The sequence below is a fragment of the Muscardinus avellanarius genome (assembly GCF_963383645.1).
Source record: "Muscardinus avellanarius genome assembly, chromosome: 2".
NCBI classification, from domain to species: domain Eukaryota; kingdom Metazoa; phylum Chordata; class Mammalia; order Rodentia; family Gliridae; genus Muscardinus; species Muscardinus avellanarius.
The window spans coordinates 109,925,301-109,947,402 of NC_137787.1; the positions used below are offsets into that span (position 1 = coordinate 109,925,301).

General features: G+C 39.0%; 1 pseudogene across 1 annotated transcript in view; it reads left to right on the plus strand.

Annotated features, from left to right (window-relative positions):
* Nucleotides 1-8,777, plus strand: part of LOC308258768 (triacylglycerol hydrolase DDHD2-like) — a 29,041-nt pseudogene extending 20,264 nt beyond the window's left edge. The window contains exons 5-9 of the transcript in view: nt 1,857-1,938; nt 4,082-4,115; nt 5,131-5,247; nt 6,468-7,270; nt 7,358-8,777. The product of the transcript in view is annotated as a triacylglycerol hydrolase DDHD2-like (transcript). The remainder of the gene's footprint in view (nt 1-1,856; nt 1,939-4,081; nt 4,116-5,130; nt 5,248-6,467; nt 7,271-7,357) is intronic.
* Nucleotides 8,778-22,102: the final 13,325 nt, after the last annotated feature.

Genomic DNA, 22,102 nt, shown 5'->3' on the forward strand with positions numbered 1-22,102 from the left:
TTCATTCCCTACAGTGTGTTCAACCACCTAGAAGGAATTGTGCCTTCACTAAACATGGGACTGCAGATATTTGTCATCTTTATTCTTTTTGATAATAGTAATTGTAATAGATATGCAATGATAGCTCATTGTGGGTTTGATTTGCATATCTTTGATGATTAATAGTGTGGAACTTATTTTTCATAAACCTTTTAGTCTTTTGTATCTCTTTCTCCTCCTTTTCTTCTGCCTCCTTCCTTTTCTTTTTTGTGGTACTGGGGATTGAACCCAGAAAGACTACCTCCAAGTTATACCATCAACCTTTTTAAGTTTTTATTTGGAAACAGTGTCCTACCAAATTTCAGAGAGCCTCACTAAGTTGCTGAGACTGGCCTCAAATCCGTGATTTTCTCAGCTTCCCAAGTACTGGGTATATGTATTATTTTGAGAAATATTGTTCAGGGTTTATTTTTTGCCCATTTTAAAATTGGGTTATGTGTGTTTTCTACACACATATAACCAAATTATACACATTATACACATAAACCCAATTAAACACATTTTTGTCTCCTAGCTTTCTTTAAGGTTGACATTATTATCATTTGTACATATTTGTGTAAATATATCTGTAAATATTTGTGCTGTACTTAGAATTTCTAAATATGAGAGGCATACAAATTTAATTTTGATAATTTGTTAAATTATCTTCAAGATGTTTATATAAATTTACTTTGGCATGAAGTATATTACATACATATTCATACACATTTGCATTTCCACCAGCAATAGTTGATAGCTTCAGTTTTCCTTCCAATACCAAATGGATAACAATATTCTTTTTAGTTTTGTTTATTTCAGCAGAAAAAATGATATCTCATTCTGGTTTACATTTTTATTTCTATAATTATTTTTATTTTTCTATAAGTTTATTGGCAAAGTGTATTTTTACATAATGGTAAGGTTAAAAGGGATACCTTCATATTATGTGCACAACATTTCTAGTTGTGGTTCACTCCTTATCCCATCCTACTACAGCTCCTCTCCCCATTCAAGCTAGTACTATCTCCATATATGGACAAAATATTTGGCTTGTTTCCTTCCTTAAGTTTATTTTTCCCCTCCTCTCTTTACTTCACAGATTCTCTTCCATCAGTAAAATTGGTCAGTCTAAGAAAGTCAAGGGATATACATTTTTTTTTCATATGTGAAAGATCTAGAGGACAGAAAAGGGACTTCATTATTTCTCTAATTATGGCAAAATTGTGTTATCTTTAAAAATGTTTATTGAAAATGTGTGTTATATATATATGAATTACCTATTCATAATGAATTCTAATACTTTTATTGATTTTTCTTTTTCATTGATATGTAAGAGTTCTCTATATACTGTGAATATTAATTTGTTGTTTTTCCCCTGCATTGTCAACATTTTCTCCCTGGTTGTTGCTAAATCCTTCTTATGGTATCTTATATGGTACCAAAGATTTTAACATTTATGAAGTTAATTTGAGCAAACTGTTTCTTTGATAATTTGTCTTGGTTTTCTTTCGTGTTTAGAATTTTGTGGATAATTTTAATTTTATTTTAAATATATCTTTTCCTTTTCTAAATAATGCCAGTATTATTTTATAGTTGGAAAAATGCATGTTTTAAACATTTTCCTTCCCAGATTAGATGAATCAAAATTATAAGTCTCCTTATAGCATGAGGCTCATTGCTTTTTGGTGAGAGATGCTGTGTCAGCCATCCTTGGTACTAATGGTAGGTCATGAATCCATCCATAGCCCTAAAAACTTGTTGAATATTGCAGACAGAAAGATTAATGTCACCATTACAATGTCATAAATTGAAAAATGTTCTCTTGGTTGTGTTTTCAGCTTTACACCAACTCTTCCTCCTAGGAGAGAGGTCAGAGGCCCAGTCTGAGTTAGATGTTGGCCATTATCCTAAGGAGGCATAGTAAGGCTGTGTCCTTCTTACTGCCCACATGTGATCCTGCTGGATCTATGCTCACCTTATTTAAACTTTTTACTAGGTCAGACCCAATCAAAAGGCACTGGGCCAAGGTTCCAATGTCCTACAAGCTTGGTCCAGCCCAGAGAACTGGACAAACAGGAAAACCTAAGTGTATCTGTGGTCATAATTCTTCAGGAACCAAATGGAGGCTTTGGAATCATGATACTGTGGTTTTAATGTATACCTCCAAAAGTGTGTGTTGAAGAGTTAGTCCACAGTGCAACAGGATGAGAGGTGGGGCCTGATGGGAAGCATTAAAGTCATAAGATCTCCTCTCCTCTGCACAGATGAAAGCCAATTATTATAAGAGGGCATGAGGCTGTGAGTTTGCCTTTGTTTCCTCTGGCCTCTAGATCGTCTCTGTGCCCCTCTGCCTTGGGATGGCAGCAAGAAGGCCTTCTCCAGACCCTGGCTCATCAGTCCTGGACTTTCCACTCTCTAGGACTGTGAAAAATAAATTTCAATATATTTCTGTTCATTATTAATTACTCACTCTCAAGTGTTCTGTTATGATAGCATAAAGTGCAGTATGGCACATAGTGTTTTTACTATCAAAACAACATTGTTATGCATGGTCCCTTTCCCCACGGAGGCAATAATGCACTCTTCCATTCTTGCCTGGCTCTTGTGCGCCTTTCTGCACTTCCATTATGGGCTAGATACTCTCTGGTTAGGAGAGCTTAGTGCCCTCATAATTTACACCCCATTGTGCAGCGTGTCCACACATGAATCACAAAAGAAAAAAAAACTGAAAGCAACCAAAGCCTCATTCCTCCAAATGAGGGTTTGTCCTCGGAGGGCTTCCAGCATCCGCTAGATCTTCAGAAAGACAATGAGGTTTGGGATAAATGGAAGTAATTTACTTCCAGGAGATTTCCATCAATCGTAGTTGGGTTAGAGGAAACTTCACCCAAGTTATTTCTTTCAGCCTGAGGCTTGGAAATTTTATCATCTTGTTTACCTAGTGAATGAGGCTGTCATGGAGCTGTAGTAAAATATGTAACTGGAAGTCACTAAAAGCATAAGCTACGATATGATTTTGGACTGAGAAAGTGTCCTGGGAACAAAGGGGTAAACCAACCGCTAATGAGGCAAGGAACACATTTGTAAAAAGACTGAAAGGTACATGCATTTCTGTTTAGCATTCAATACCTTGCTTTTGTTTATTTTTTAACTTTGTTTAGAAATAATTTTAGATTTTAGGAAAGCTATGGAAATAACAGAGAGAGTTCCTCCATTCCTCCTCAGTCACATTAGCATCTTACATAAATATCACACACTTACCAAAACTAATAACTTGGCGTAACACTGAACCAAACTGAGGTGTTAGTCACATTTCATCATTTCTGCACTAATGATTTTTTTCTTCTGTGATATGATCTTGCCAGAATACTATGTTACATTAATTTATTCATCATGCCTCCTTTAATCTATGACTATTTTCTCTACTTTCCCCGTTTTTTCATGACCTTGCTACTTTTGAAGAGCACCAGTGAGGTATGTTTGTAGAATGTACCTGAATGTGGGTTTGTCTGGAGATTTCTTATGACAAAACTGTGTACTTTTCTTATCTCATCACACTAGAGCATTTTTTTAAGTCAGCTTTTTTTTTTTTTTTTTTTTTTTTTTTTGTGTGTGTGTGTGTGTGGCTGTGACCAAAATGTTTGACAAGTATAATTTAAAGGAAGAAAGTTTTATTTTTGGCTCATGGTTTCAGAGGTCAGTCCATGATTGGTTAGCTCCAAGGCAGGAAATGCAGTGGCAGTGCTTCAGGGCATGGTGAAGGAGGAAAAGCTGCTCTCACTTCGTGGAGTCCAGGAGGGAGAAGTCAAGGACAGACACAGTCCCCAAGGCCATGCCTCTAGTGATGTACTGCCTCCAGCCATTCCTGACCTCCAAAACTGGCTGCATTGTCTAACACATGAGCTTATCTGGGGGCCATTTTACATTCAAACCATAACAGGCATGCATGACAGGAGCATGATTATCCACTAGTGATGTGAATGCTAATCCCTTGCTTAAGGTGATTTTCACCACAATTTTCCACTGTAAGTTATTCTGTTCACCTTTCCACACTCTGTTCCAGTGGTTCCCAGAAAGGGTTGATTCTGTTCCTCAAGGTATGTTCAGTTAGACATACTTGCTTGTCGCTAATGGAGGTGAGGGTACTCTTGTGTCTAACAGGTAGAACCTAATACCTGACATGCCCAGGGAAATCTCACAACAAATAATAGTGCTGAGGTCAAGAAATCCTACTATTTTTTATGACTGTTCACTGTGTCCAGCTGCCTTCAGTGCAAAAAGAATTGAGCTTCATCTTCCAAAGCTGTCATATCTGAGGATTTCTGAACATATGCTAAGGCTAGTATAGTAATTAAACATTTTTCAGAAGATATTTTGAGTCTATGCAAACTTTTTTTTTCTCCTTAATGTTCCACCCATTAATTTTAGTATTCATCAACTGCCTGGAGAAATCATTTCAGTGGCGTTCTAATGGTGATTTTCTATTTCCTATATTGCTGCTACATTTATTAAGTCTGCCTTGCATTTTTAATTAGCTTTTCATGTAGCTATAATTTGAGTTTAAGGAAATGAATTTATTTCCTGTGCCACTAGAAGAATCAGCCTGAAAAATATATCATTCTGTCTTCTTTATTTATACTCGTGTTCATTTTTCATTCATCAATTTATTTAATGAATATTTATTGAGTTTTATGATGTACTATTTATTATTTTTTAGTCCCCAGACCAGACATACAATAGAGAATGAAATGAACACAGTCTTTGTTCTGTGGAGGATAATCTTGAGTAAGAGAAAACAGACCATGGAAACAGGAAAGAGTCAGACAAATGTTTTTGTGAGGACCAAAGATATCATGTTAGTCAAAGAAAAAGTGAGACATGAGCAACAGCTCTTATTGTATATCTGGTTTCAGTTGTAAATAGTTGACTTGTTCTCAAGCTGGAAGAGGAAAACTATTTTCAAGAAGTGAAATGCCAAATAGAGAAAAAAGTAGGAGAGAAGTGGGATGCACTTGGCACGCTGCATGGAAGACTGGCTGGGCCCTGCCCAGTGGCATGCTCTTGGGCCCAGGACTGCCCAGGACTCTTGATGAGTGCCAATTGTTCCACCAGTTGTTTTCATCAAGGGGCTCTCCCATGTGTATCCACGTGAATACAGCCATTAAGTCAGAGGACTGTGGCTGTATGATGAGGGGGACTGAGCTGGCTGACATTAATGAAGGATCAGCTGTATGAGTGTTCCACCAGAAATATGTCTCAATCCATATTGTCCAAATTACAAGGATGTAATGATCAGATTTTCTGCAGAAGTGTGAGGAGGGTTGAGAAAGTAAGGGATGTTGATTCCACAGAGCACTGCAACAGAGACAACCCATCACCACCCTTGGGGTGAAGGGAACAGGGAAAATAGGGTGTTTTTAAGCCCAATGAGGGCTGAATACACAGGGGGCAGGGGGAGGGGGGCTGCCCTTGTCAACAGTCTGAAGGCAGGCAGGGAGTGAATAGGAAGTGTGCTTGTAACTCTTTCTCCTCCTGCCATCCAGTCCCTAATAATGCTACATATGGCTGAATCCTACTGGAACCAGCTATCAAGGGTCTTAGATGATGCAGAGTCTGTGTCAGCAAAGCATGTGGAGGGGGAATGATCAGGGGCAAAACATGGACCCTGCACAGTCAGCACTAAGGCACAGATCTGCGGGTCTGGAGCCACCTGCACTGCCTACACATCTCGGGACATGGGGCAGGAGAACCGCTGCCCAGCTCAGTGGAGGGGCCTCAGGTCACATCTGCTGCTGACCTGCTTGTCTAAGCGTCATTCACAATCCCACGCATCAGCATGTAATAGTGTCCCGTTCACATAGGAAAGAACCTGCACAGTTCAAGCAGCAGGATTTCCTGGGTGTGGGATATTATTTTCATTAGCCTCTTATGAAAAAATGCCTCCATTTGTGCCAGGGGAGTATACTTTCAGTGTGATATTGTATACCTGTAATTCCAGTATTTGGGCGGCTGAAACCAGAGGATCATAGGTTTGAGACCAACTTCAGCAACTTAATGAGATCATATTTCAAAATTAAAAAAATAATAAAATAAAAAGTAAAAAAGTTGGGGTGTAGTTTGGAGGTAAATGTCCCTGTGTTCAATCCCCAGTACCAAATACATACATACATACATACATACATACATACATACATACATACATTACTTTTTTTTTAAAGCCAGGTGTGGTGGTACATGCTTGTGACACTGTGTTTGGGAGGCTGAGACAGGAGGATCTCAGATTCATGACCAGCCTCAGCTACTTAGTGAGTCCCTCTGCAATTTAGTGAGACCCTGTTTCAAAAATAAAGAATAAAAAATATGGCTGAGAGTGTAGCTCGGAGGTAGAATGCCCCTGGGTTCAATCCTCAGTTCCACATTTAAAAATATATATATTTTTTCTGAAACAGAAAATGCCTCGTCACCAGCTGGGCACTTGGAAGAGACCAGGCTCCAAGCAAGTCATAGGGCCACAGGCTCTGCTCCACCCTGGCTCAGAAATAAATGCCCTGCAACATGAAGTGTGTCCCTTGGTGAGGGCATTGAAGGGCAGAGTTCGGGACATGAGTGAGGGAGGGGGCTGTCAGAGAGTGAAATGTCCTCAGGTCAGTGGAATCACACCAGGGCCAGTTCTCTCAGATCCATTCCCATCACCAAACTCCTGTAGTTCCTTTGAACTAATAGACATGGATGCTGGCAGTTTGTGTGAACCAGTTTCTACACATTGATTTATATTGTAAAATATTAGACTCTAAGAAGACATGGATTCCTTTCAACTCTGAGGATTCACAGCAGCTGGAAGAAGCATATGGCTCTGGAAAACATTCTAATGGAGAATTGTCTCCACTGATGGGGGATATATACTGTTCACTTGTGGGAGAATATGCAGTATGCTGTATGCTGGGATGAACTAGCCTCAGAGGTGTGACGATGTACCTGGTTTTACAAGGGAGACAAAGACAATAAATACATTCCCTACTCAGAGAGCTTCAGCTATGTTTTAGAGGAAACTTAAAAGCTTATTGTAACTCTGGATAAGTGGGGAAAAAACTAGAGTCTCCCAACAGAAAAATTATTATATTACACAATTCAAAGCTCATGGTGCTTTGCCAGCCAGTAGCAGGGTCTGATGAGTGGGGTTCAACACCTAAAGAGCACGGTTGGCCAAAAACAGTGAAAAGAGGAGTTGAGAACTTGTCTGTTGAAATTCACTGTGGGGAGCCTTTACAAACAGATCACTTGGTTTTTGTAGTCCATGGGATTGGACCAGCTTGTAATCTTCATTTCTGAAGCATTGTAGAGTGTGTTAATGATATTCACGGTGTTTCCTTGAACACTCTACTGACACATTTTTAAAAAGCTGAAGAAAATCAGCAGATTGGGAGAGTAGAATTTCTCCCGGTCAACTGGCACAGTCCTTTGCATTCTACTGGTGTGGATATAGGTCTGCATCTAATAATACTACCCAGCACTAACCACCTCGGGCACTTCACCAATGACACAATTTTGGATGTCTTCTTCTACAATATCCCCACCTACTGTCAGACTATTGTGGACACAGTAGCTTCTGAAATGAACCAAATATGCACACCTGATTTCAAAGAGGTTGTATTCATTGCTGGTCATAGTTTAGGTTCTCTTATATTGTTTGATATCCTAACAAATCAGGAAGATGCTCTGGGGGATAGTGACAGTGAAAAGAGTTCACTAAATATTGCTACAGGTCAAGGAGATAAATCAACACTAGAGGGACATTTGAAGAAACTTCAACTCAATTAATTCTTTAATGTCTACGAGGAGGAAAAAGTATATATGGAAGCTTTGGCTTTGCATATAGACAGAGATCTTCAGGAAATGGGAATTCCTGTAGGATCAAGAAAGAAGATATTAGACTATTTTAGGAACATAAAAATTTAGTGGGTACTAGTAGACCAACCACCCAGTCAGCTTCAGGAGTGAACAGCCCCAAAGAATCTGAATTCTGCAGTAATGTTGATGATACTAGAAATAATGCTTATCTAAATGTTGGCATTGGGCAGGTTTCTGTAAAATACTTCTGGTTTATCTACAGATCAAAAATATTCTTGGCCTTTGGATCTCCCATTAGAATGTCCCTTACTGTCCAAGGACTAAAGATAATTGACCTCAATTAAAAATTTACAACAGGCAAAGGTTTCTTCAATATTTATCATCCTTTCGATCCTGTGGCCCATAGGGTTAAATCAATGGAAGTCCCAGGAGTAGAATTTGAGCCAATGTTGATCCCGTATCATAAAGGCAGGAAGCAGATGCACTTAGAGCTAAGAGAGGGCTTGACCAGGATGAATAAGGACCTTAAGAAAAATTTGCTGGGTCCACTGTGGCTGGCCTGAAAATCCTTCACCAGAGCTCCATAACTTGCCTTACATGCTTCAAAAACTGCAAAAGAAACTGAAGCAGAACTTGAACCAAGTTCAGAGAAGTCCAGTGATGTTAACACAGAAGAGACCTCTGTGGCGGTTAAGGAAGAAGACCTGCCTATCAATGTGGGGATGCTGAATGGAGGCCAATATATTGACTGTGTGCTATAGGAGAAGCCCGTTGAAAGTTTTAATGAATATCTATTTGCTTTACAAAGCCATCTATGCTACTGGGAGCCTAAACATACAGTAGTGTTGGTCCTTAAAGAGATCTACCAAACCCAGAGTATCTTCCTTGATCAGCCCTTACAGTTAAAATAACTTATCTGTGGCTGCTTAATATGGATAGTGAGGGATCTTTTCCCAGAAAATCCACCTGTTCGTTGCTACAGTTTTTCTCTCCACTGCTGCATAATTTCCTGCATGCTGTCTGCCACTTACTCAGCGTTGAGGTCTTGGAAGATAATCCCCCCTTCAGGAAGGGAGTGGAAAGCAAAGCACTTGGCCTTCTTTACTCATGGTTAGGACGAGTTTGGATCTTTTCATCCTTTAATCATCACATGCAGGAGCCACATTTTATTGCTTATTACTAGAGATGGCATATAGTGCATTGGGGGCTTGTTAAACATTTTTTAGAAAATTATTGCTTATTTTTAGAAAATATTTTAATTGAGGATCAAATTCTTGATATGTAGAACCCATTCTACATAAAGATACATTAATCTTTGTGTTCTCTGCACCTGAAGGCTGTCTCAAATGGATGTGTGAAAAGGTGATTTTGTTTGTTTTTGTTTGTGAGCCAGCATTTTTTCCTATATTTACTATATGCTGTAGATTGGAATATAGCTTAATATGAGCATTGTTTACTCTCTTACCACTGATGGACAGGTAGATTGCCAGGAATCACTGATGTCATTCATTGTTTTTACAGCCATTTGAGTCCCTGTAAGTCTAAAGTGAACAGTTTAGGTCAGGTATAGTGGCACACACTTGTAATCCCAGCATTTGGGAAGCAGAGACCACGGAGGATCGCAGTTCGTAGACAGCCTCAGCTACTTAGAGAGGCCCCTTGCAACTCAGTGAGACCGGTTTAAATAAAGAATAAAAAATAGGGCAGGGGTGTAGCTCGGAGGTCGAATGTCCCTGAGTTCCATCTCCAGACACACACACACACACACACACACACACACACTCTCTCTCTCTCTCTCTCTCTCTCTCTCTCTCTCTATATATATATATATATATATATATATATATATATACATATACTAAAAAATGGGACCTGGGGTATATCTTGAAGGTAGAATGCATCTGGGTCCCATCCCCAGTACCGCTGAATAAATAAATAAATAAATAAATAAATAAATAAATAAATAAATAAGTAATGTGAACAGTTTAGTTCACATTAGGTACATCCTTATAAAGCAAATAAGTTATTTAGTGTAGACATGCTCTTTTATACTCCACATAGAGGAAAATAAATGACATTTGAATTATTTGATAATAGGCTCTATTTTTTTTTTTTCTTATTTTGGTGGTACTGGGGTTCCTGGAAGCCTTTCCACCTCCGGTATATACTCCCACAGGCTACACTCCCAGACCTATTTTTTTTTAATATTTTCATGTGGAAACAGAGTCTCTTAAGCCAGCGAGGCTGGCTCTGAACCAGCGCGATCCTCCTGTCTCCACCTCCCAAGCGCGGGGATTACAAGTGTGCACCACCACGCCCGGCAAAAGGCTCTATTTTTATGTTGAGAGTAAAATTGTAAAAATTGATGAACCTGAAATTACATATGATTTACAGGCTGCTTATATTACCAATAACCTCTTTCAGCCATGGTGAAATAGGATTTTGGTCACCTGTCACTTCTACTTGGGTGAAGGTGATATTGTGATGTCCCCTTTAAAAACATTTGAGTGTGGTGGTGCATGCCTGTAATCCCAGTACTTGGAAGGTTGAGACAGGAGGATCGCAGGTTCCCCGCCAGCCTCAACAATTTATAGTGAGGCCTTCTGCAACTTAGTGAGACCCTATTTTAAAAAAAGAGGATTAAGTATGTAGCTCAGAAGTAGAATGCCCCAGGTTCAATCCCTAGTACCACACACACAAAAAAGCAAACATCATTATCTTTATTAGGTACTCTAATTCCAGAATGCTTATTTAAAAGGCTCTTGGCACAATAGGTTTGACTAGAGGAAAATACTTAAAAGAAAAACTTACAGTTACTGCAGTCACTGTCAGCTGAGTCTGGAAAAGGTAAGTGAAACCTACCTTTAAAAACATGAGTGACTCCGGGTGTGATACCACACGCTTGTAATCCCCACACTTGGGAGGCAGAGACAGGAGGATGAAGCAGGCTCGAAGCCAGCCGCGCTGGCTTAAGAGACTATGTTTCCAAATAAAAAAACATAAAAATAGGTCTGGGAGTGTAACCCAGAGGTAGAAGGGTTTCCAGGAACCCCAGTACCACCAAAAATTAAAATAAAATAAAATAAAATAAAATAAAAACATGAGTGACTATGGACTAATTTTTTCCCAAGGCTTGCCATTTTGCTATGGTATTTTCTTTCTTATTGCTCAGCATTTGCTATTGTCTTTATAGTCATTTTTATGAGTTTTTTAAACTCCCTTTAAGATTTCCACATACCTTTGCTTATTAAAGTAACAAAGGCACACAAGTTATGGTGTTTTTTTAACTGTATTTTGGTAAATGCTCCATGGCATCCAAAGCACTGGCATGTACTATTCACGGCAGCCATCCCGCGACCAGCAGTGCTTGATGTCCTTTCCTGTCACCAGGGAGGTCACGTGGGCAAAGGTGGGCATGGGTAGATCAAGCCTGGCTTCTCCTTGCCATCTGCTTATGGACTAATGCTGAATAAGTAATTTACTAAGAAATTTTAGATACATTAAAAGTTTTATTTTCTCTATTGTATAAAGTATTAGGGTTATAGACAATCAGGTGGCATTCATTCTATATTAAAGGGTAGGCTTTTGTCAAGTTGCTGTCTTCAAACTTATGTTTACTCTTCACATTAGAATAGATATTATTTAAGAGTAAACCAAAGGAGAACTAGGAGTGCCTTCCTGCAACCAAAGATGGATGGCATAACCCTGGAGAGCTGGATAAACTACTGTGTTCAGAAATGCTGCTTTCCTCCTGGTGAGGGGAGGGGACTGTAAGAGACCTTTCTCTCTTTCCATCTACCTATGGTATTATCATGGCTGTATATCACATAAAGTAATAAGCTTGATTGAAATCCTTTATTAACCATACATTATTTGCACTGCTTCATTTGTATCATGTGAAATCTCTTGACTAAGACTATTTTTAAACTGTAATATAATATCATTTTGTACGTATTTTTAGCTGCAACATTAGTATTGCTTATTTAAGTAAATGATTGTTTGCATGGAAGAATAGCACTGATTTTCTACTATTTTGCACTTTTGAAATGTTTTTTTTTACATGATTATATTGAAGACAGTAAAAACTGAAATAAAAGAAAACAAAAAACACAAAAGAAAAATGAATTTGAGGGCAGGAATTCAGATATTATCAATACTAATGTCGATTATTTCATTTTTTCCAAAAGTCTTGCAGATGGTTTTGACTTTGCCACAACCCAAAACTTGCTTTCCTGATAAACTGATGTGTAACTGATGCCCTTTATCAATTTGCTTCCCTGCTCTCTCCTGTGCATCAACATGTCTCCTGGGCTGTGTGAAGGGGGGAAAAAATATCTTCTCTTAATTTTTCCACAACCCTTGCTTTCTCTCTTCTATCTTTGCTCATTGTGAAGGTTAATTTTATGTGCCAATTTGATTGGGCTAAGAAATGCCCAGATAGCCAGTAAAGCATTATTTCTGAGTGTACCTGTGAGGCATTTCTGCATGAAATGGGCATTTGGAAGGGTTGAGTCCAGGAAATTGCTCTCCCCATGTGGGCAGACCTAGGGCATCTATCTACTCCTACTTGGAATATCTATTCTCCTGGTTCTTAGGCTTTTGGACTCAGACCAAGACTTATATCATTGGCCCCAGATTCTTATGCCTCAAAATTTGAACCAAATATTCCACTGGTATAGTTTCCTGTTTCCTGTTTCTCCAGCATGCAGATGGTAGATCATGGGACTTCTTAGAATTCTTTTTCTTTTTTTTGGCACTTGGGTGTTGAATCCACAACCATTCTACCTCTAAGATACATCCCCAGACTTATTTTTTAAATTTTGAAACAGAATTTTACTGAATTGTGGAGGGCCTCACTAAGTTGCTAAGGCTGGCCTCGAACCTGTGATCCTCATGCCTCAGCCTAACAACTACTTTGATTACAAGCATGCAGCATCATGCCCAGCTACTTCTCAGTCTTTTTCACCCATAATAAGTTTCCTCTTACGTACTCCTATACAGAGAGTCACTGACTTATGTTTGTAAAGTGATTTGGGGACTTTACAATTATGTAAAAGTGATACTCATTTAGTAGAAACTACAACTGTTTTTTTGAATTTGACCTTTTCCTTGGCTAACAATATGTGGTACAGTCCTCTAGTTCATGCTGAATAGTGACAGCTTGCTGCAGCTTCCTGCCAGCTATGCTATCCTATGGGAAACGCTAATGCTCTATATGGTAACGTGTTGCTAGTCTACAATGCTCAGTAGGATAGGGGGATTAAAGGCACTTTTAACATATTTCCACTTTACAGTAAGTTTGTTGGGACATAATCTCATCATAAGTTGAGGAGCATCTGTATACAGTATTATAGTGTTTCCATTTTTCTGGAGAGCTCTAATATAATCATGCAGCATATGTTACATAGGCCTCAAGTAAAAGTGACTGGAGAGATGATGGTTATCTCATTACTAGGCTCTATTTGCTTAGAGTCTGCAGCATTAGCTCTTAAGAGAATCTGTCCCTGGACTTTTGCTGGCTAGACTTGACAGTTTTGGATTAACCAGCCATGCTAGGTAGATTTTATTACGCCTCCTCCAGATGAACTATTTTTGTCAACACTTAAAATAAAATTGTATGAAAAAGACAAAGGCTCTGTATTGAAACAGGCCTATCTGCTCACATACTTTATTATTTTTTCATGTAGACTTTTACAAATATGCTTTTAATGATGCATTGTAATTATACATCACGATGAGGTTCAGAGTGATAGAAACGTACATCACACAGCAGATGGTGTGTTCCCCTCTGGATCCCACCACACTCCCTCCCCTTCTCTGTATAGGATATTGAGATTGGCATTGATACTTTTGTATATGTACATAGCATTACTTGAACTGTTTCCTTCTTTAAATATCCCCTCTCTCCCTCCCCTAGGCGAGGCTTCTCCATCACTCCACTGGTTTTTCCCTCCTTTGTCTAAAATCCTTTGCTTCCCAATTTTTCTCAAGCATCCATATATGAGAGAAAATATACAACCCTTCACATTATGAGACTGCTTAACCTCACTTAGCATAACATTCTCTAGTTCTATGTATTTTTCTGCAAATGACATAATTTTATTCTTCTTTATGGCAGAGTAAAATTTCATTGTGTGTATATGCCACAATTTCATAATCCATTCATCTGTTAACAGGCACTTGGATTGAGTCTATAATTTGGTTATTGTGAATTGTGCTGCTATAAACATGGACATGCATGTATCTCTGTAAATTCTGACTTCAATTTCTTTGGAAAATCACTCAGGAGTTACCACTGGATTGTATGGTGATTCCATTCCAAGTCTTCTGAAGAACTTCTACACTGATCTCCGTAATGCCTCCACTAATTTGCAATCCCACCAACAGTATATAAGGGTTCCTGTTTTCCCACATCCTCAGCAGCATTTTTTATTGTTAGTTTTCTTTATGATTTGCATTTTAGCTGAAGTCAGCTTGAGCCACCACGCCCGGCTTAGCTCATATACATTTTATATAAAGAAAACTAGTGTGTAAATATCTGGCTCAATAGGATGCTTCTGAGGGTCATCCCTGTGGTTGAGAGTAGCAATCATTTTGTTTTGTTTGAATCATCATTTGATGCTCTACTGTATAAACTTATTGTCAATCCATTCTCTTTGTTGCACATCTGGCTTCTTGTCAGTTATTATGAATTAAACAGCCATCAATATTCTTGTTTATGGCTTTCTGTGGACAGGATGCACTCATGTATGTTCAGAAATGTCACGACTTCAATTCTGTCTCCCCCAAATTCATATCTTGAAGTCCCTACTCTAAAATGATTGGGGTCCTTTATAAGTAAGAGAAATTCTGTAGACATCTTTATTTTTTTCAGTGCTGGGGATCAATCCAGGACCTTGCATTTGCTAGACAAGTGCCCTACCACTTAGCTATACCTATGGGCCCCTAAAAGGGATGATTTGGGACACACACAAGGAATAATTTTAGATAAAAATTGCAATTGTTCTATCCCAAGCTAAAAAGAACTAGCAGAAAGTAAAGGGGGGGGGCTGTAGTTGATGCTTCCTCAGTGCTTTAGATAGAGGGTGGCCTTACCAACGAAGACCTTTACTCTTAAGAATTCTACATGACACATTTCTGTTGCTTAAGTTGAGCAGTCTGTGCTATAGGAACCCTAGGAAACTGTTTTTATACCTTGAGGTAGAATTGCTCAGACACAGGATAAGAATTGAACACTTTTAAAAACTACGTCTTTCCCAAAGGCACTGCACGTTTCATAGTCCCCAAAGCAGCACTGGAGAGGTACCTATGCTTTCTCCTTGGGTTCCTTTTTGGATTGCCTGCAGTTTTTATTTTGAGCATTTGCATTTCACTGATAATTGATGAATGTGAACACCAAATCATATGCTTATTGGCTATATGGAGGTTTTCTTTTGTGAAGCATCTGTCAAAATTCTTTGGTAATTTTGAATTCAGTTGAGTGTTTCTATTGATTATGTCATATTTATATATTCTGGATAAAGATTTTCCTGATTGTTGCAAATATTTTCTATAAGTCTGTGCCTGTGTTCTTACCTCTCTTTTTTTTTCAGGGGGAGGGTACTAGGAATTAAACCCAGTTGCATTTTATCTCTAAGCTATACCTCCAGCCCTTTTTATTTTTTGTTTTGAAACAGGGTTTCACTAGGTTGCTGCAAGTCTCTCTAAATTGCTGAGGCTGGCCTTGAACCTGCGATCCTCCTGCCTCAGCTTCCCAAAAACTGGGATGACAGGTGTGTAACACCATGCCTGGCTTTCTCCTTACCTCTTTAATGGTGCATTTGATAAGCACAGTTTTAAATTTTAACGAAGACAATTTTCTTTCTTTTTTTTTTTTTTTGCTTTAGTAGTTTTAGAACTTTTCTAAGAAATTGTCTCCTATTCCAAGACCATGAAGACATTGTTCCGATTTCTTCCTCTAGAACTTTATATTTTAACTCTCAATGATCTTTTTTAAATCAAAGGGTCAATTTTTTTTTTTTTTGCTTTGTTATTGAGAAACATGGGCAGCTGCTCCTTTGACTAGTCTGGATGACCCTGGGGTTGGGAAAATATAAAGACGCTCTGAGAGAGGTGGGAGTCTATCAGGAATGCTGCTTGGTTCCATAAGAAGATCTACTAAAGCTTATCCAAAGGGCAGCTGCAGAAATCTATTGCTGGTGTGACTTGAGGGACCACATGAAGCAGAAGTGCCTGTGTCCTGGGGACAGAGTGTGTACTTACTCTGACCTCTGACTCATCAACTATCCATCTGCTGAGTCAGGGGCATGAGCTGTGGCAGACCCTCATATACTCTGTCCTATTCAGCCTCCAGGTTACCTAGAGGCCTCACTAGGATAGATCTGGGGGTGTAACCCATGCAGGTGTGTGTGTGTGTGTGTGTGTGTGTGTGTGTGTGTGTATGTGTGTGTGTATGTGTGTGTGTGTGTGTGTGCATGCAGAAGTACGTGAGTGCACACATGTGAATGCAGTATGCATGTATTGTGTGTTTACATGCATATTCTTTCTCCAGGCTTTGCATAGGGCCATATTGTTGGCACTGAACATCCGTATGCAACTCCAGAACTTCATGAGGGGAAGCAGACCACGTACTCTTCATGCACCTGCAAAATTGACTGTTCCTTATGTATTTTATCTCTTTGTTATTTGTTCAACATTTGCTTACTCTCCATTTTACCTTTCAACTCTTTTCTTGGCAGGGGTAGAGCACTGCATTTTTTCTTTCTTCCCTACATTTGTCTGACTGCCTCTCTGTCTTCTTTAAGTACCCCTGTCCACTGAAGACTTTGGCATGGGCAGTGGAATCTTACACAGCCTTACTGAGTGGAGGAAAAGCCCCCTCGATTGATGCCAGTGCTATCTCTATGGTCTTGAGGCAAGGCCCAACCTGCTTTTGCAATAGTGACCACTGGAAGATGGAAAGGAGACCCATGCCTTCTTCAAAGAGCTGCAAGGTCTCTGGTTTAATTTTCAAGTCTCTGATCCATCTTGAATTGACTCTTGTGCAAGGTGAGAAAGTGGGGTTTATTTTCATTTTTCTGCATATGGTTAACCAGTATTAATTAATTAATTAATTAATTAATTTTTGGTGGTACTGGGGTTCCTGGAAGCCCTTCTACCTCTGGGCTACACTCCTAGACCTATTTTATAATTTTTTATTTGGAAACAGGGTCTCTTAAGCCAGCAAGGCTGGCTCCGAACCAGCGCGATCCTCCTGTCTCTGCTTCCCAAGTGCAGGGATTACAAGCGTGTGCCACCATTCCCAGCTGGTTAACCAGTTTTGCCAACACCATTTGTTGAACAGACTATCTTTATCCAGAGTATATTTTGGGCCCCTTTGTAAAAAATCAATTGATTAAGTGTGTGGATTTGTTTCTGAGTCTTCTATTCTGCTCTTTGGTCTATTTGTCCATTTTTGTGCCAATACAATGCTGTTTTTACTACTATGGCTTTGTAGTATAGTTTAAAGTCAAGTATTGTGATGCCTCCTGCATGATTCTTGCTGTTGAGAACTACTTTGGCTATTTTGGGGTATTTGTTGTTCCAAATGAATTTAAGGATTGATTTTTCTATGTCTGTGAGAAATGACCTTGATAATTCAATATGTATTGAATTGAATCTGTAGATCACTTTTGAAAGAATGGCCATTTTGATATTTATTCTGCCTATCTAAGAGCATGGAAGATATTTCTATCTCCAAAGATCTTCTTCAGTTTCTTTTTTTCAATGTTTTATCATTTTCCTTTTAGAGGTATTTTACTTCCTTGCTTAGGCTTATTCCTAAGTATTTTATTTAGGTGGAAGTATAGTATATAATAATATATTATATTATATTATATTATATTATATTATAATTATGTTATATATAATATATAATAAATATATTTTATTTATTAAAAGTGAAAGTGTTTTATGGGTTTCTTTCTCAGTGGATTTATGGTTGTCATAGAGGAAAGCTTCCAATATTTTAAGATTGATTTTGTATTCAAACATTTTTCTGAATTTGTTAATCAGTTATATAAGCCTTTTCGTTGAGTTTGTTGGGTATTCTAAGTATATTATATGTCATCTGCAAATAGGGATAGTTTTAGTTCTTTTCCTATTTGTACTCCTTTGATTTACTTCTCTTGCCTTTTGCTCTGGCTAGGGTCTCAAGTACTATATAAAAAAGAAGTGGTAATAATGTATATTGTTGTCTTAAACCTGTTTTTAGGAAGAACTCTCAGTTTCTCTCCATTTAATATGATGTTAGCTGTGGACCTATTATAAAAGGGAATAGGTCCAACACTTCAATACATAGGCACAGGTAAAAACTTTCTCAACAAGACCTCAAAGGCACAAAAATTAAAATGAGTATTAATATATGGGATTACATTAAACTGACGAGTTTCTTTTAGCAAAGGTAACAGTCAAGAACCTCATCAGAGAGCCAACAGAATGGGAGAAAATTTTTGCCAAAGACTCCTCTGATAAAGGACTAATATCTAAAATATAGAGAGAACTCAAGAAAGTCACTGCTAAGAAAACAAATAACCTAATAAAAATGAGCAAGTGAATGAAATAGACACTTCACAAAAGGAGAAATTTAAATGGCCAATAAATATATGAAGAAAAGTTCAACATCATTAGCAATCAGAGAAATGCAAATCAAAACTACCCTGAGATTTCACCTAACTCCAACTAGAATGGTAATCATTCAAAACACAAACAACAACAAATAGTAGTGAGGATGTGGAGAAGTGGTAACTCTAGTACATTATTAGTGGGATTGCAAATTAGTGCAATCACTTTGGAAAACAGTATGGAGGATCCCAGAAGAATGGAAACAAACCTACCAGCAATGTCACTTCTGGGTATCTACTCAAAAGAATGGAAACCAAACTACCAAACTAATGCATGTGTATCTATGTTCATAGACACAATTCACCATTGCCAAACTATGGAACCAGCCAAGATGCCCATCAGTGGACGAATGGATTACAAAACTGTGGGATATGTACACAATGAAATTTTACTCAGCCATAATGAAGAACAAAATTACTTCAATTTCAGGGAAATTAATAGAGCTGGAGAACATTATGTTAAGTGAGATTAGTCAGTCACAAAAAATAAAAAAAATTGGATGCTCTTCATAATATGCCAAAGCTAAAGAGAAAAACAGTCATAGGAGGAACCCTAGATGAATAAGGAGAAACTAAAGATGAACAAATAAGGTGACCTAACTGAAGGGAAGGGGAGGAAGAAAGAGGGAAATTCCATGATGTACATTATATACATTCACAAACATAACAAAGTCAATCACTAAGACAAACACAGAAATATGGAGGGGGAAGGAAATGGGGTGGGAATTGGGGAAGGGCTAAATAAGGGATGCGTGTATGTATGCCTCTACCACTACTACTCCACTAATATGTATGACTACAATGCATCAATTAAAAAAAAAGAAAAAGAAAAAACCCATGCACGTTTGCATACAAGTTCCTCTAACACAATGCCCATGTCAGCATTGTTTTTAATGCCTTCAACTGGAAATATTTCATATGTCTATCAAGGGATAAAACATTGTTAGTGAAATGAATAAAACACAGTTCTACATTTAATAAGATAGGAGAGCCAGGCGTGGTGGCGCACGCTTGTAATCCCCGTGCTTGGGAGGCGGAGACAGGAGGATCGCGCAGGTTCGAAGCCAGCCACGTGCGCTGGCTTAGGAGACCCTGTTTCCAAATAAAAATGTAAAAAAAAAATAGGTCTGGGAGTGTAGCCCGGAGCTAGAAGGGCTTCCAGGAACCCCAGTACCACCAAAAAAAAAAAAAAAAAAGATAGGAGAGCAAGGAAAATGAATAGGGAGTTTGGATAACAAGCATCAAAACACAGAGAGAAGCAATCGATTCTAGAATTCTAGAGCACAGTACATTAACTCAGAGAGTTCAAAGATTCCCAAGTACAGAGAAATAATAAAAGTTTAAGGACCTCTATATTAATTATTCTAATTATATCTTCTGTACATATGTATTGCATTATTATACATAAATATGTGCCTATACTATGTATCAATTAAAAAACAAAATCCTCAGCATTCAAAAATAAACTGGTGTTGGTTAACCAATGTTCCTGTATACCCTGGGGAGACTGTAGGTTTTATGACAAGATTAGATTTCCATGGGGAGATGGGAAGATAGCAATTCTTGGGCCCCTTAGAAATTTGTGCTCCAGTGACTGTGTTCTGCTGGCAGTTTGCCAGGATGGTCAACCTTCTATTTCTGAAAAGTTTTAATACCTTGGGGAACCTATCCCATGGTTTTAGGAACCCTACATTGCTGCAAGTGGTGTTCTGCACAGCAAGGATACTGTCATACAACATCTTGTGCTTGAGCACAGGTCAGAGACAATTCCCACCCTAGGCTACAAGCCCCATGTTGTGGGCACCTATGTGGCCTAACTTCTTATGTAACCATGGTGCTACTGAGAAAGGCTCAAGAAGTAGCCGAAGAGCTCAAGCTTTTGCTAAAGCATTGGCCACATTATTACTGGGGGTATTCCAAGTCCTATGCCCTGGAACTTGATATATAGTAGCTCCTTCTCAGAGGCCTCATTTTCATTGGTCCTTCCACATTCTTTGCCTCACAATAGGTGGTGCCCAATCAATCAGTCCTGTGCTGCCTACTGGGGCAGCCATAGGTTAGTCCCCTGTGGACTGCCCAGCTGTCTACATAGACATGTAAGGGCCCAGTCTCCTTCATGAGAACTAACCAGATCACCCAGAGGTCACTATTCACTGAGTGTTTGGCACTGGTCTCATATCAAGATGTTTCTGTGGCAGTCTATAAGAACACAGGCACTCAAAAGGACGGCTGCCCTGCCCATTATAGGAGCCATTAGAATAGCACGCTTCTGCAGGTAAGGGGAGCTCTTCCTTCCTCACAGGGACTTTGGCGCTGTTGCTTGGAAGTGCACTGACCCCAACAATGCTTTCCCTTCCATATAGGGACTTGGGGCATCTCCTGCTTCCATGGGTTCTGATGGGGCTGTCACTCAGAGCTGTACTGGCCCTAACAAAGTATGTAACTGCTCAGACAAAAGGCTTCTAGAAAGCAGTGTTCTTTGCTCTAAGTATGCACCTCACTTTGTCAGAGTGGGCATTTATTTGAGCTGATCCTTCCTGGGGGGAGGGAATCTAAGTCTAGGATCTCAGACAACCTTCAATAGAGTAGGTGGTCTGCACCCCCACTGACCCAGTGTCTATAATGAGTTCACAAGCTAAGAGGGCATCATATAAGGCCTCTAACTCTTTTTCAATGAGAGAGTAGCATGCCTCTTCCCCTTTCCATAGCTATGACCAAAATCCAATTAGGCTATTTCTTGCCCCTTGTTTCTGCTATAACACCCATCCAAAGACTACATCATTCACTTGGAGGGTTAGTAGGAAAGAAGGTCAGGGTCTACTATCTGCAGAGTTTGTGCAGGTGCCACATCCTTCTTTGGTGGAAGTATTTTCTATTTCAGGGTTCCAATCCCAAGTTTCCTCTTATAAACAAGATGGTATAAAGTGTACTTAAGCATGTCTAAAATGAGGTATAAACATTTGCCAAACCCCCAAAGACTTAGATACTTCTGTAACTGACTGTTCTCAGCCTATCACTGCTTCAGGTATCACCTTTTTCTTACCCAATTAGAAAACTCCCGAGAGTTTGACAGAATACCAAAGGTCCCTGGACCTTGTCTTCATTGACAGCCCATCCCCATTCCTGTATATTGGCTTGGAGATTGCATGTAGCTGCTTCTAGCTCTGCTAGAGAATCAGAATGTTAGCATAACAGCATCAGTAAAATGGAATAACCATACAGCCTCAGGTTTCCACCAGGAGAATAAATCCTGTAACACCAGACCATGACACAAGGTTGTGCAGATATCTCTGGGGCAATACCAAAAAGATCTATTGGTACCCTTCCCAGGTAAAAGCAAATTGTTCATGGCTTTGTGGGGTAATGTCAATGGAGAAAAATGCATTTTCCCAGTCCATAACATAATGGAACTGCCCCAGTTCATGCAACTCTGAAATGTTGGGTACTGCTGCATGCAAGGGCTATTTCACATTATTTAGCTCTTGCTAGTCCACTATCATGCATCAGGAACCATCAAGGTTTTGCACTGGCCACATGGAAGAGTTGAATGGACTATGGGCCAGGCAAATTACTCT